The 15,348-nt window shown below is 39.1% G+C and overlaps 1 long non-coding RNA gene across 1 annotated transcript; it reads left to right on the top strand.

The window, feature by feature from the left end:
- Positions 1-1,731: 1,731 nt before the first annotated feature.
- LOC139031303 (uncharacterized) lies at positions 1,732-10,088 on the top strand. Its single transcript, XR_011483788.1, has 2 exons — positions 1,732-2,847; positions 9,000-10,088. It is a non-coding gene; the product is annotated as an uncharacterized lncRNA (long non-coding RNA).
- Positions 10,089-15,348: the final 5,260 nt, after the last annotated feature.

Raw genomic sequence — 15,348 nt, 5'->3', positions numbered from 1 at the left:
AGACCCAGTTGCACGCCTCCAGCAAGCTGTAAATTCCTTGGTCCTTTGATTTGCCTTCACAGCCTAATGTTAACAGGATTTGGTTCTGGGAAGCTTGAGAAGGGCTGCTGGCTTTTAGATTTTCCATTGCTGTTTCAGTTTTCCTATAGCTAGTGTATATTAAAGGAAAATATGCAGCTACGTTAAAAGATACACAGCAAGCGATCGTCTTACCTTAAAACAACTAGACAATCAAGTTAGAAGGCCTTTTAAATAGCTTATGCTGGTTAGGTTGAAACTTTGGGCAACGGTGAATACAGAAATTTCTTGCGTTCTTTCTATATGCTAGGCACTGTACCTAGCGATTTGTATATACTATGTTCATTAAATCCTCACAACAACAGATGTTAGGGAGATGCTATTATGCACAATTTAAAATAAGTGCTGTAGTTAGGAGTATGGGATTAATAGATACACTACTATATATATCAAATAGATAAACAAGAAGGATTTACTGTATAGCACATGGAATTCAATATCTTGTAACCTATTACAGAGAAGAATCTGTAAATCATACAGTTCATTTACTACAGTTGTAAATCAACTATTGATAAGAGATAAAATGTTGCAAGACAGAACAAATTTTAATAAAATGAGAATCTGAAGCCAGGTCTATTTAAATAAAGTACTAGCCCTTGCTTGCTTTTTTTTTTTTTTTTTTGCTTTTAATTGGAGGATAATTACTTTCCAATATTCTGTTGGTTTCTGCCATACATAAAAATGAATCAGCCATAGATATACTTATGCCCCCACCCTCTCGAACAACCCTCCCACTGCCTGCTTCTCTTAAGATCTAATATTCACAGCAGCTCTGTATCTTTATGCATTTTATATATGGAGAAATGAGGATTGATATTTTGCTCCATCTCCAAGCAGTAGGATCAGGATTGGGACCCATATCTCTATGCTCAAACTCCGGGAGTTGACCAAATGTATAGTGATAATAAAACCCTAGGGCTTGTCACGTGGCTGCTACTTAAAGAGCATTCCTAAGGACAATAGCAAAATTGGATTCCAATGTCCTGTGATAAATATCATATCTGTTTCACAGCTTATAGGAAAAGCTGCTCATGACTTGCCCAACCTATTTGAATCAGCTAGGTATATCATAGGAAAGTGAATATAAAACAATTATTCCTCTTAGTAAATAGTTAATGTAAAAACACATTTTAAAATACTGATAAAAATACTAGGGCCAAGCTGACACAAAAATGCTACGTTATTTTAAGTTAAAAGTTACCCTTGAAGTTGGGAGGAAGAGGCTTTACTTGATAATAGAGGCTACAGGAGATCAGAAACTCAGGTGTTACGGTCTCTAAAAGATAATTTTGTTGTTGACTCCTTGTGACCCCATGGACTGTAGCCCACCAGGCTCCTCTGTCCATGGGATTTTCCAGGCAAGAGTACTGGAGTGGGTTGCCATTTCCTTCTCCAAGGGATCTTCCCAACCCAGGGATCGAACCCAGGTCTCCCACATTGCACGCAGATTCTTTACCATCTGAGCCACCAGGAAGCCATATGCATGTATCAATAGATAGCCAGTATGTCCATGGGGCTGGGGGTTAAGGGTGATACCAGTAATACATAAGGTTCTGAAGCAAGAGCTACCGAAGGTTAAAAGACATAAAATCTACATTGTCCCCTACCCTCTTCTGCTGCTGCTGCTGCCAAGTCGCTTCAGTCGTGTCCCACTCTGTGCGACCCCACAGACAGAAGCCCACCAGGCTCCTCCATCCCTGGGATTCTCCAGGCAAGAACACTGGAGTGGGTTGCCATTTCCTTCTCCAGTCCCTTACCCTCAGTAACAGACAAAACACCACCGCAGAGATAAACTAGAGAACAGTGAGGCAGTATATAACTAAATATGCAGGGACCACAATTGCCATTTTACATTGAAAACAGAAAAAAAAAAAAATCCAGTTCAACTCTTCATTCTAAAAATAGGAGGGACTTCCCTGGTGGTCCAGTGTCTAAGATCCCACACTGCTAACGCAGGCGCCCCTGTTCCATCCCTGGGCAGGGAATTAGATGAACAAACGCTGTAACTAAAAGATCCCTCAGGTTACAACAAAGACCCACCTCAGTGCAGCCAAATAAATAAACAGCCTTTAAAAATGCACCACTTAACTAAAAAACATTTTTAAAAGAAGGGAGAAGGGGAGAAATACATTAGGAGTTTGGGATTAAAATATTCACACTACATAAAACAGATAACCAACAAGGATCAACTGTATAGCCAGGGAACCATACTCAATATCTTATAATAATTTATCATGGAAAAGAAATTAAAATAAAGCATATGTGTATGTACATACATGCATATATATGTACACACACACACACACACACACACACACACACATATAGCTGAATAACTTTGCTATACACCTGAAACTAACATAACAATGCAAATCAAAAACATTTCAATATAAATTTTTAATTAAAACATTAAAAATACATATATAGAAAATCATGCTGGAAGCTGTTGTTGTTATTACCCAATTTTTCAACCAAGAGTGCAACAGCAGTATCTTAAAAATCATCCAGAAAAACTAACACAGAGATTCTAGAAGGAGCCCTATGTTTCAGAACAGAGGCATTAGAAACTCCCTGATGCTGGTGAAATCAACTAGGTAAGTATACAGTTACAGAATTCTCACATAAAAACAAAAACATTAATAACAATACCTTTGAAGTGAACAAAGCCACTAAAAAGATTTGATTCTAATAACAGCGTTAAATATTTGTATTTTTTTCCAGGTAAAAGATGTTATTTGATGCTCACAAGTACCTGCTTCAAGGATACAGGTAGGAGACTTTTTTTTTTTTTTTAAGCTTTCCATTGATCAGCAGCAGGGAAAGATAATAAAGGCCAGTCAACCAACAAAATTCTATAAAGCAATTATTCCATTAAAAAGTAAATAAAAATTTTTTAAATCCACAAGAAAAATAAATAAAGGCTATTCAACAAAACCACCACTAATCTAGCTCATAGAACCTTAGGGAGATTAAATCAGTTCAATTTGTTCATTTTGTGAATAAGGTCAGTGCTATAAGCCTACAACTCCACTGCTTATTCAGATGCATTAAAAACGTATGAAATTGCCATTCTTTCCCTTATGCTTGAGCTACAAAAATAATCTTCCATGGAATCATCTTCTTTCCCCCAAAGAACTTACATTACTGACTGAGCAGATATTTATTGGGAGTGTCCCAAGGAAGTATAAGACCCTGGCAACAAACTGGGTTAAAATTCATCATGGTTAATGTCTGGGAAGAAAGACGTCCATGCAAAGAAGAGAAGGCACGAAAGGAATCCTCAGAAATAAGAATAAGCTTAGGGATGAACTTGCATGTGAGTAGCCTTTCAGTTACACAGCTGACTCTGGTAACCACACATCTCAACTGAACCCAGGGGTCCAGAGCTGTTACTAAGGTTTGTTTTGGTTTCATTTCTAAGACTTTTTTTTTAATTGATTATACTTCAATTGACCTACAACACTATGTTAGTTCCAGGTGTACAACATAGTGATTCGCTATTTCTATACATTACAAAATGATCACCACTTTTGTCATTTGAGTCAAACCCATCTAAGATTTCTGTTTCATGTAATACCATGAATGAATCTCACAGGCATGATGTTAAGTGAAAATAAGTCAGACACAAGAGTATATACTGCATGATTCCATTCACATGAAGTACAAGGGCAAGACAAAAATAGTCCATGATAATAAAAGTCAAAACAATGGTTCCCTTATGTGTCTGTAGCAGGGAGGTGTGTAAGGAGGTGCTGAGTCAAAGGGGATGTGAAAGAATTTTTGAAACAATGAAAATATTCTATATCTTGATTTAGGTGATAGTTAGAAAGGCAGTACATTTTTATATATATATATATATAAATATTTATGGACTCTACATTTGAAACTTGTGTGTTTCACTGTATGATGTTGTTTTTCAGTTCAACAGAGACAAAAAAACCAGAAATGCTTCTGCAGGTTCTCATTATTCAAGGGACAAAGATAAGAATTCTTCATGGGGCTTAGAGAGTCCTGCTAATCCTGACCCTTTTCTACTTTCCTCTCCACTCGTGTTCCCGAAGCTCCTCGGGGTGCTTCCTCCTCCTGGCCCCCCAGCTGGGCTCCCCTGGCCACGTGATCAGGCTCAGCACACACCCCCCAATGCGGTGCTCTTCCTCCCTCATCCTCCTGAGCTGCTTTTGGCTGCAGCTTCACTTCCTTGTGTAAACCTTGTTGTTTTCACTATTTACCTTCCCCTTCCCTCAGTTTGTGGGATTCTCTCTCTCCCGCTGGAACCTATGTATGCTCCATGGGCTAAGGAGCAATATCTGGGTTTGCTTACCATAAAGAGCCTGGAGCAGTGCCTAGAAAACAGTGCCTGGAACACAATAGGTGTTTATGAAATGTATTTTGACTGCCAAGGATAGAGTGGCTATCTGATCTTTTTCTTTTCTGGTAAGAATATCGTTATTTCACATAACTTGATTTAGGTTTACTGCATTAAGTGTTTACTGGTATATCTTGCTTTAAGCAACTTCATTATATGCAAATGGAGACTGTCCCAAAATATAAATTAGGGTGTGTCCATCAAATGCCCTTGAAATGACTTCTGCAAATTCAAGATGCCTTTTACTGCATTTGAGAAGACAGATGAACATCATTTGCCAAATCCAAGATTTGTTGAAATAAAAAGGATTTAACAATTGGGAGTGATTCTCCTGTTCTATCAGCTGGGTGACCAGTAGAGTTCCAGGTATAAGGTCGTTTACACCACTGCTGTTTCCATCTGAAGAAAGACTTAAGTTTACACTAACTTCACATGGTGGCTGGTGAACTTTTCTAAGAAGAGGATGGTGCCAAGGACATGAGTTACACAAAGGAAAAAAAAAAAATCTCAAGAGCAAGTGGTATATTGCAAAAGTGCCAACAGTGGTGAAATGTGTGAAAAAAAAATTCAAAGTGTTTTTGATTTTATGTTTTTATAATAAAGGAGAGCAAAAGAAAGTTGTAGGAATTCAGAAGTTTTAACACATCTCACTACTCAATTTGGAAGGCTGTAAGCTTGAGGAGAAGACTCTTGAGAGTCCCTTGGACTGCAAGGAGATCCAACCAGTCCATCCTAAAGAAGATCAGTCCTGGGTGTTCATTGGAAGGACTGATGCTGAAGCTGAAACTCCAATACTTTGGCCACCTCATGAGAAGAGTTGACTCATTGGAAAAGACCCTAATGCTGGGAGGGATTAGGGGCAGGAGGAGAAGGGGACGACAGAGAATGAGATGGCTGAATGGCATCACCAACTCGATGGACATGGGTTTGAGTAAACTCCGGGAGTTGGTGATGGACAGGGAGGCCTGGCGTGCTGCAGTCCATGGGGTCGCAAAGAGTCGGACACAACTGAGCGACTGAACTGACTGAACTGAAGCTTGAGGAAAACGAATAATAATACAGATATTTTACCATTCTTTCTCTCAACAAGTATTTCTTGGGACCCTATCTGCTACCAGGCCCTAGGTTGGGCTTCTGGGGATACAGCTGAAAATAAACAGATGCATCCCGACCCTGGGTTTATAGTTTGGTGCTTCCCAGACTATAAGCTCTTTAATCTTCACAGCAGTTGCCAGAGAAACATTGCCATGTTTGGCAGAGGAAGAAATGGTGGCTTAACTGTCTTGCTTGAAGGAATAGCTCCAATAAGTGACAGAGCAGGACTTGAATTTGTCTATCTTCTGACTCCAGTCTCTGGCAAGTATATGAAATTCTACTAGCTTGTAGGCCTCTAGGAGCTCTAATCTGTTAATCAAGGCTCTCAACAGAAAGAAAGAAAAATTACGAAGTTACACCATAATACATTCCCATCACTCCCCTATGTGTCATTTCCTATCCCTTGTTTGGTCCCTCTATTATTCTGAATGAATAGGAACATGCGTGGATATATGTGCATGCTCAGTTGTGTCTGAATCTATGAGACCCCCATGGACTATAGCCCACCAGGCTCCTCTGTCCATGGAATTTTCCAGGCAAGAATACTGGATTGGGCTGCCATTCCCTTCTCTAGGGGATATTCCCCACCCAGGGATCGAACCCATGTCTCCTGAGTGTCTTGCATTGGCAGGCGGATTCTTTACCACTGAGCCATTGAAACTTCCCGCCAACTCCCTTACAAACACAAGGCTTTTCATTTTTACTTTTTCTTTTGGCACCAAACAATTTTTAGAGGATTTGTGGACAGACAGAAGCAAATTAGTCATCAGTCATCTAGTCTCCCTGGCTGACTAACAACTGAACACAGAGCTTGCATTCCCTTTGCCGTGATTCAGGTTACGGTTTTATTATTTGATGCTTCATAATGCCAGAAAGGTACTCAGACTTACTGTAATTTTGGACATTTTCTCCCCAATTTATAAAAGTCCAACAAGAAAAACTAAAATTGCCTTTAAAAAAAAAAAAACAGGCTAGCAATAAAAGATACAGGTGATAAGACCTTTTGCTACTGTGATATTGTGATTTATAAGAAATATGTATATATTTGGCATTCAGATGACCAAGATATATTTCTCAGGTATATTCGGCTTTAGTCACAGTTCCTGGTTCATAGCTCCCCAAACCCTTAGAATTTTGGGGTTGATAAGAGGAATAGGGGGATCTTTTGCTATACTGTTTGTCCTTCCTGAAAATGCTACAGGCAGAATGGGAATCTTGATATTTACAACAATCTCTTTCCATCACAATCGGGTTTGTTAACAAAGGTGACTTTGGATTCCACCCCAAGGTGTGTGCTCCTTGTCAGCCCAAGTGACTGGCTGGTTTTCCTGATTTCAGTCCCACCTCTTGATTTCAGGGAGGGGAGGGAAGCTTGAGGTTGAATCAGTGTCCACTGGCCAGTGATTTAGTAAGTCATGGCTATGTAAAGAAGCCTCCATAAAAACCTCAAAAGACAGCTTTTTGACCCTTTGCTAGGAAGCCGCTACATGGGGGACAAAGATCTGCTTCTACATGCTAACTTGTCAAGTCCCAAATTCCAAGAGAACAGAAGTTTCTTTGTTCCAGAACTTGCCCTGTATATCTCTTCATCTGGCTGTAGATTTTTATCTTTAAATAGCCTTTCATAATACACCAGGGCTTCCTCAGTGATTCAGAGGTAAAGAATCCGCAGGAGACACAAGAGACTCAGGTTTGATCTCTGGTTGGGAAGATCCCCTGGAGAAGGAAATGAAAACCCACTCCAGTATTTTTTGCTTGGAAAATCCCATGGGCAGAGAAGCCTGGCAAGCTACAGTCCATGGGGTAGATGAAGTAGGACATGACTTAGTGACTAAACAACAACATAATAAATTAGTAATCTCATGAGTAAATAGATTTCCCTGAGTTCTGTGGGCTGTTCTAGCAATTACTCAAACCCAGAGAGAAACGCATGGGAACTTCTGGTTTGTATTCAGTCAGCCAGAAGCACATGTAACAACCCGAGCTTGCTGCTGCCATCTAACGTGGTGGGACTGTGGAATCCAATTCTATCTCTGAGTAGGTAGTGTCAGAATTGAGTTGAATCATTGGACACCCAGCTGGTGTCTGAGAACTGCTACTTGGTATGAGGAAGCCTTCTCCTGGCAAAATTCTGTTAGCCTTTGCCCTTCCCTGCTTCATTTTGTTCTCCAAGGCCAAACTTGCCTGTTACTCCAGGTATCTCTTGAATTCCTACTTTTGTATTCCAGTCCCCTATGATGAAAAGGCCATCTTTTTTTGGTGTTAGTTCTAGAAGGTCTTCATAGAATCATTTAACTTCAGCTTCTTCGGCATTAGTGTTTGGGGCATGGACTTGGATTACTTTGACATTGAATGGTTTGCCTTGGAAACACACAGAGGTCATTCTGTTGTTTTTGAGACTGCACCCAAGTACTGCATTTCAGGCTCTTTTGTTAACTATGAGGGCTACTCCATTTCTCCTAAGGGATTCTTGCCCACAGTAGTAGATATAATGGTCATCTGAATTAAATTCGCCCATTCCCATCCATTTTAGTTCACTGATTCCTAAAATGTCCGTGTTCATTCTTGCCATCTCCTGTTTGACCACTTCCAATTTCCCTTGATTCATGGACCTAACATTCCAGGTTCCTATGCAACATTGTTCTTTACAGCATCAGACTTTACTTTCACAACCAAATACATCCACTCCTGGGTGGTGTTTCTGCTTTGGCTTAGCCTCTTAATTCTTTCTGGAGCTATTTCTCCACTCTTCATCAACATGGGGAGTTCATTTTTCAAAAAGTGTCATACCTTTTTGCCTTTCTATACTGTTGATGGGGTTCTCAAGGCAAGAATACTGAAGTGGTTTGCCATTCCTTTCTCCAGTGAACCACGTTTTGCCAGAACTCTCCATCATGCCCCGTCTGTCTTGGGTGGCCCTACAGGGCGTGGCTCGTAGTTTCACTGAGTTAGACAAGGCTGTGATCCATGTGATCAGTTTGGTTAGTTTTCTGTGGTTGTGGTTTTCATTCTGTCTGCCCTCTGATGGATGAGGATAAGAGGCTCGTGGAAGCCTCCTGGTGGGAGGGACTGGCTGTGGGTAAAAGTGGGTCTTGCTCTGGTGGGCAGGGCCTTGCTCAGTAAATCTTTAATCCAATTTTCTGCTGATGGGTGGGGCTGTGTTCCCTCCCTGTAGTTTGCCCTGAGGCCACACTGGCCTCAGGACTGGAAAAGATCAATTTTCATTCTAATCCTTAAGAAGGGCAATGCTAAACAATGTTCAAACTACTACACAATTGCACTCATTTCACGTGCTAGCAAAGTAATGCTCAAAATTCTCAAAGCCAGGCTTTAACAGTACATGAATTGAGAACTTCCAGATGTTCAAGCTGGATTTATTTTGGTTTTTTTGCTTTTTTAAAAAAAAATTTTTTTATTCTTTTTTTTTCTTTTTCTCTTTTTTTATTTGTTTTTCTTCAAGCTGGATTTAGAAAAGGCAGAGGAACCAGAGAGCAAATTGCCAACTTCCTTTGGATCACAGAAAAAGCAAAAGAACTTCAGAAAAACATCTACTTCTGCTTCACTGACTACGTTAAAACCTTTGTGTGGATCACAACAAACTGTGGAAAATTCTTAAAGAGATGGGAATACAAGACCACCTTACCACCTTACCTTACCTGAACTGTGGTGTTCAGACTTCTCTCAAGAGAAGACTCTGAAGAGTTCCTTGGACTTCAAGGAGATCAAACCAGTCAATCCTAAAGGAAATCAATCCTGAATATTCATTGGAAGGACCATGCTGAAACTGAAGCTCCAATACTTTGGCCACCTGATGTGAAGAGCTAACTCATTAGAAAAGACCCTGATGCTGGGAAAGATTGAAGGCAGAAGGAGAAGGGGATGACAGAGGATGAGATGGTTGATTGACATCTCTGATTCAATGGACAGAGTCTGAGCAAGCTCCAGGAGATGATTAAGGACCGGGAAGCCTGGCGTGCTGCAATCCATGGTGCTGCAAAGAGTTGGACACGACGGAGCAACTGAACAACAACAACGAGGAAGCCCCCATATGCACAGGCACATGCTGGGACTGGGTGCAGGAATTCTTAGTAACTACACAGTAAAAGCTGATTTTAAAAGAACATTAATTAGCAATGTCCACTGATGAATGGATGAAAAAAAAGTATTATCCATATAATGGAATATTACTCAGCCACGAAAAGGAATAAAGCACTGATATCCGTCACAACATGGATGAACCTTGAAAACTATGCTAAGTGAAAGAAGCCAGTCTCAAAAGGCTACATATTATATAACTCTATTTATATGAACCATCTGGATATGCATATCTATGGAGACAAAGTGGATTAGTGGTTGCCTAGAGCTGGAGGAATGGGTGGATTTAGAGGTGAAAGCTAGTGTTGTTTTTTTTTTACAGTAATGAAAATACTCTAGAATGAATTGTGATGGTGCATAACTCTGTGATAATACTAAATATCATCAAATTGTACATGTCAGTGGTTATTACTATGTGAATTATATCAATAAAATTGTTTTTTAAAAAAGTAAACTGACATAGTGTTCCACTAGGATGCACGAAGTTATGTACCCTATCACCAGTGCTTAAACTTGTGTAATGTTTTTTTCCTTCAAATAAAAACGAAAAACAAAAAAATCCCAAACACTGGAGCAGCATAATTTAATATAACAGCTGAGATGTATCCTTAGTCAATTAAGACAGCAGCAACTGACACCTACACCCTATTGTATGTCTATATCCAGTTACTACAGAATGTCAATGTGTAAATTGACATTGACAATTGATGAAAGTGCTTGCTCTTTCTGTCTTTTCTTGAGTTTTATGTTTTAAAGATTTCTCAAAAGTTACCTAATATTAACCTATTTCTAAAAAAGAATCTTAAATAGAAAGCCTGGTGAATTGTGAACTATTAACATAAAATATTCCAATTTTTTAAACATTATTGTTTCCATCTAAATACCTTATTTCAAATACTGTTTCCCATATTTCCAAACACACCCCAAATCATGTTTTTTCATTATTTTTCCACTAAAAAAACAATCCCTGGTTAAAAGAGATTTGCAAAAATAGACCTTAAGGGAAAAAAAAAAAAAAGCAGTCTAGAAATTCAGTACCCCCCAGTGGCTCTGAAAAGATAGACAATAATTCTTATAAGTTTTCCCCTAAGAACTCTTTGGGGAACCAGCCAAGTTTAAATGGGATAATTGGTAGGTTTATGGTTGCAATTTACATAAATTATAGAAACGTAACACCAGACATTTATCTAATGGAAGAAAATGTGGTGTTCAGTTTCCCTTCTAGAGGAATTCTACTTGTGGTTTGTGCCATTTGGTGATTAGCCCATTCTCTTGAGAATCTAAATGTGCTTTTCTGTGGACAGGGTACGGGAATGTTCAAAAATTTACTTTTAACTCAATCAAAAAATGGGCAGAAAATCTAAACACTCATTTCTCCAAAGATGACATACAGATGTCCAAAAAAGCACATGAAAAGATGCTCAGCATCACTAATTATCAGATAAATGCAAATCAAAACTACAATGAGATATCACCTCACATGGGTCAGAATGGCCATCATCAAAAATTCTACAAACAATAAAATCCAGAGAGAATGTGGAGAAAAGGGAACCTCCTACACAATTGGGGGAGATATAAATTGGTAAATAAATTGGTATAGCCACTATGGAAAACAGTATGGAGATTCATTAAAAAACTAAAAACAGAACTATCACATGATTCAGCAATCTCACTCCTGGGCATATATCCGGAGAAAGCTCTAATTTGAAAAGATACACGCACCCCAATGTCCACAGCAGCACTGTTTACAATAAGCCAAGACATGGAAGCAACTTAATGTCCACCAACAAGTGAATAAAGAAGACATAGTGTGCATATATGCAACAGAATATTACTCAGCCCCAAGAATAAATGAAATAATGCCACTTGTAGCAACATGGATGCACCTAGAGATTATCATCCTAAGTCAGAGAAAAATAATTATATGGTATCACTCATATATGGAATCTAATTTTAAGAAATGATAGAAATGAACTGATTTACAAAATAGAAACACACTTACAGATACTGAAAACAAACTTACGGTTACCAGAGGGGAAATGTGGGGCAGGGATAAATTAGGAGCTTGGAATGAACATACACACACTACTATGTATAAGATAATAACCAACAAGGACCTATTTTATTAGCACAGGGAACTCTAATCAATATTCTGTGATAACTTATATGAGGAAAGAATCTAAAAAAGAATATATATCTATAAAATGGAGTCACTTTGCTATACATCTGAAACTAACACAACAGTGTAAATAAATTATACTCCAGTAAAATTTACAAATAAAAAATAACAACAGCAAAAGAAAAACTGTTTTGCTTTGCTTTGCAAAACCTCAAAACATTTAAAAATTATACTTACATTTTTGGGTTTGTCAGGTGGCACAGTGGTAAAGAATCTGCTTGCCAATGCAGGAGACACAGGAGATTGGGGTTTAATCTCTGGGTCGGGAAGGAGAAGGAAATGGCAACCCACTCCAGCATTCTTGCCTAGAGAATCCCATGGATGGAGAAGCCTAGCAGGCTACAGTCCATAGGGTTGCAAAGACTCAGACACGACTGAGCACGTATGCGAGCACAAATCTTAGTTCCCCAACCAGAGATCGAAATAGAGCCCCCTGCATTAACCACTGGACCACCACCAGGGAAGTCCCGCATAATATTGTTTTGATTGTAAAAATATCTTAAATGTATTTAGAAATTTTTGAATCTGACACCTGTAGACAGACACCTCATTGAAAATCTAGGTTTGGAGAGCAGAATCAAACACTTGTCTGGCTTCCCTGGTGGTTTGTGTGTATGTGCGTTAGTTGCTCCAGTATTCTCCAGTATTCTTGCCTAGGAAACTCCACAGAGGAGTCTGGTGGGTCCAGTCCATGGGGTTGTGAGACATGACTTAGCGACTGAAGACCACCACCAATGAAAACGAAATCCTCAGGAACATATACACAAACTTTCCAACAGAGGGCAGCAAAAGCTCATGAAACAGGTTTCAAAACCCAGCAACTTTTCTGTATCACATTCTAAAAATATTCTTTAAAATATTCAGGATAAGAGTTATGTAAACATATGTAATTTACATGTGTATGTATTATTTTTGCCTTATAGGAATAATGGAATTGCAGCACTTACATTTAGGCAGGACAGAATTCTTCCCAAAGTTCCCAAAGTTCTGACTGCTGAAGGCTCTTAAATGGACAGGATGATAATGAGATAATGAGAGGGAAAAAAGGTGGACCATAACATCCTGATGGCTTAGTGGGGTCACCTGCTGGTAGCCTGCCAACTCTTTTACATAGTTTAGGGTACAATGGGATTCTTTTAAGAATACGTCCTAACTATGCACCTAGGTTTCTTCATTTGTAAAATGAGATAATTATAACTTAAAACCTCAAGGGGTTGCTGCACAGATGAAATATAAAGTGAGTGTGACACTGTTTTCCTTTTCTTAAACTACAGCAATGTAATAAATAATAGAATACTTATCATCTTAACCATTTTTAAGTGTAGTCTAGTAAAGTACATTCACATTATGTACAAACAATCCTCAGAACCCTTTGCATCTTGAAAGGCTGACACCCTATACCATTACATAGCAACTCCCCATTTCCCTCCCTTAGCCCAGGGCAACTAACATTCGACTTTCTATTTCCATGGTTTTGACTATTCTGGGCACATCATATAGGTGGAATCATACAGGGTTTGTCTTTTTGTGATCGGCTTATTTACTTAGCATAATTCCCTCAAGGTTCATCCACATTGCAGCATGTCACAGAATTTCCTTCCATTTTAAGGCTGAATAATATTCCATTGTATGTATAAATCAGTTTATCTATTCATCCACTGATGGACACTTGTCTTGCTGCCACATCTTAGCTATTGCGAATAACTCTGCCATGAACATGGATGTGCAACTATCTCTGAGATCCTGCTTTCAATTCTTTTGGATATATACCGATAAATCAGATTGTTGGATCATTGTTGTTGTTCAGTTGCTGAGTCGTCTCCGACTCTTTGCGACTCCATGGACTACAGTCCTTCAGACTTTCCTGTCCTTCACCATCTCCTGGAGTTTGCCCAAACTCATGTCCACTGAGTTGGTGATGCCATCCAACCATCACATCCTCTGTTGTCCCCTTCTCCTCCTGCCCTCAATCTTTCCCAGCATCAGAGCAGGATCTTTTCCCATGAATCAGCTCTTTGCATCAGGTGGACAAAGTATTGGAGCTTAGGATCAGTCCTCTTGTATGTTGAATCAAATGATAATCCTATTTCCTTGTTCTTGAGGAACCACCACACCACTTTCCACAGCAACTTCACCATTTTCCTACTTCTACCAATTATGCACAAGGGTTTCAATTTCTCCACAGCATCACCAACATTTATTTTCTGTTTTGTTCAAGAGTAGCCATCCTAATGAAGGTGAAGTGGTATCATTGGGGCTTTCATTTGCATTTCTCTAGTGGTAAATGGTTTGCAGTCCAAAGTACCATGAACCTCCATCCATACTGTGCTTTCGAACTGTGGTGCTAGAGAAAACTCTTGAGAGTCCCTTGGACTGCAAGGAGATCAAACCAGTCAATGCTAAAGGAAATCCACCCTGAATATTCACTGGAAGGACTGATGCTGAAGCTCCAACACTTTGGCCACCTGATTCGAAGAGCTGACTCATTGGAAAAGACCCTGATGCTGGGAAATATTGAAGGCAGGAGAAGGGGTCAACAGAGAATGAGATGGTTGAATGGCATCACTGACTCAATGGACATGAGCTTGAGCAAGCTCCTGGAGATGGTTAAGGACAGGAAAAACTCCAGGAGATGGTTAAGCTATAGTCCATGGTGTCACAAAGAGTCAGACATGACTGAGCGACTGAACAACAAGGTGATTAGTGATTGTGAGCATTTTTTCATCTTTTCATGACTGTTGGCTATGGTTAATCTTTTAAATTTTAGACAAATAATAGGTAAATAGTGGTATCTCACTGTGGTATTAGCTCCCATTTATTTCACAACTAGTGATGTTTGAATATTTCTAACTTTTTGGCCATTAAAAAAAAATTAAATATCACTTACCTTGAAAGTTAAAGTGTTTGTCGCTCAGTCATGTCCACAACATTTTGCAACCCCATGGACTATAGCCCACCAGTCTTCTCTGTCCATGGAATTCTCCAGGCAAGAATATTGGAGGGGGTAGCCATTCCCTTCTCCAGGAGATCTTCTCAACCCAGGGATCGAACCTGTGTCTCTTGCATTAAAGGCAGATTCTTTACCCTCTGAGCCACCAGGGGAGCCCTGTTTATCCATTTTTAAATTGGGCTGTTTGTTTTCCTATTATTGAATTTTCAGATTTTTTTATATATACTTTGACTTCTCTATCAGAAATATGATTTGCAGACATTACTCTTCCAGTATGTGACTTGTCTTTTCAGTCTTTTAATGAGCAGAAGTTCTTCCTTTTATTGAGGCCTAATTTACCCATTTTTTTTCTTTTTTGAATTACAATTTTAGGGTCATATCTCAGAATTATTTGTGGAATTATTTGCCTTACCCAGGGCATCAAAGTTTTCTCCTGATTTCCTCTAGCAGTCTTACAACTTTAGGTTCTACATTTTTGTCTCCAATCTATTTGCATTTTTATAAGATGGACATAAGGGTCTTGATTTATTTGTCTTGCTGAAAATAGATATCCATTTGTTTTAGCATATTTGTTGAAAATATTAT

This window comes from Odocoileus virginianus, chromosome 26 (genome assembly GCF_023699985.2).
Source record: "Odocoileus virginianus isolate 20LAN1187 ecotype Illinois chromosome 26, Ovbor_1.2, whole genome shotgun sequence".
Taxonomy (NCBI): domain Eukaryota; kingdom Metazoa; phylum Chordata; class Mammalia; order Artiodactyla; family Cervidae; genus Odocoileus; species Odocoileus virginianus.
This window is presented reverse-complemented; position numbering and strand designations above follow the sequence as displayed.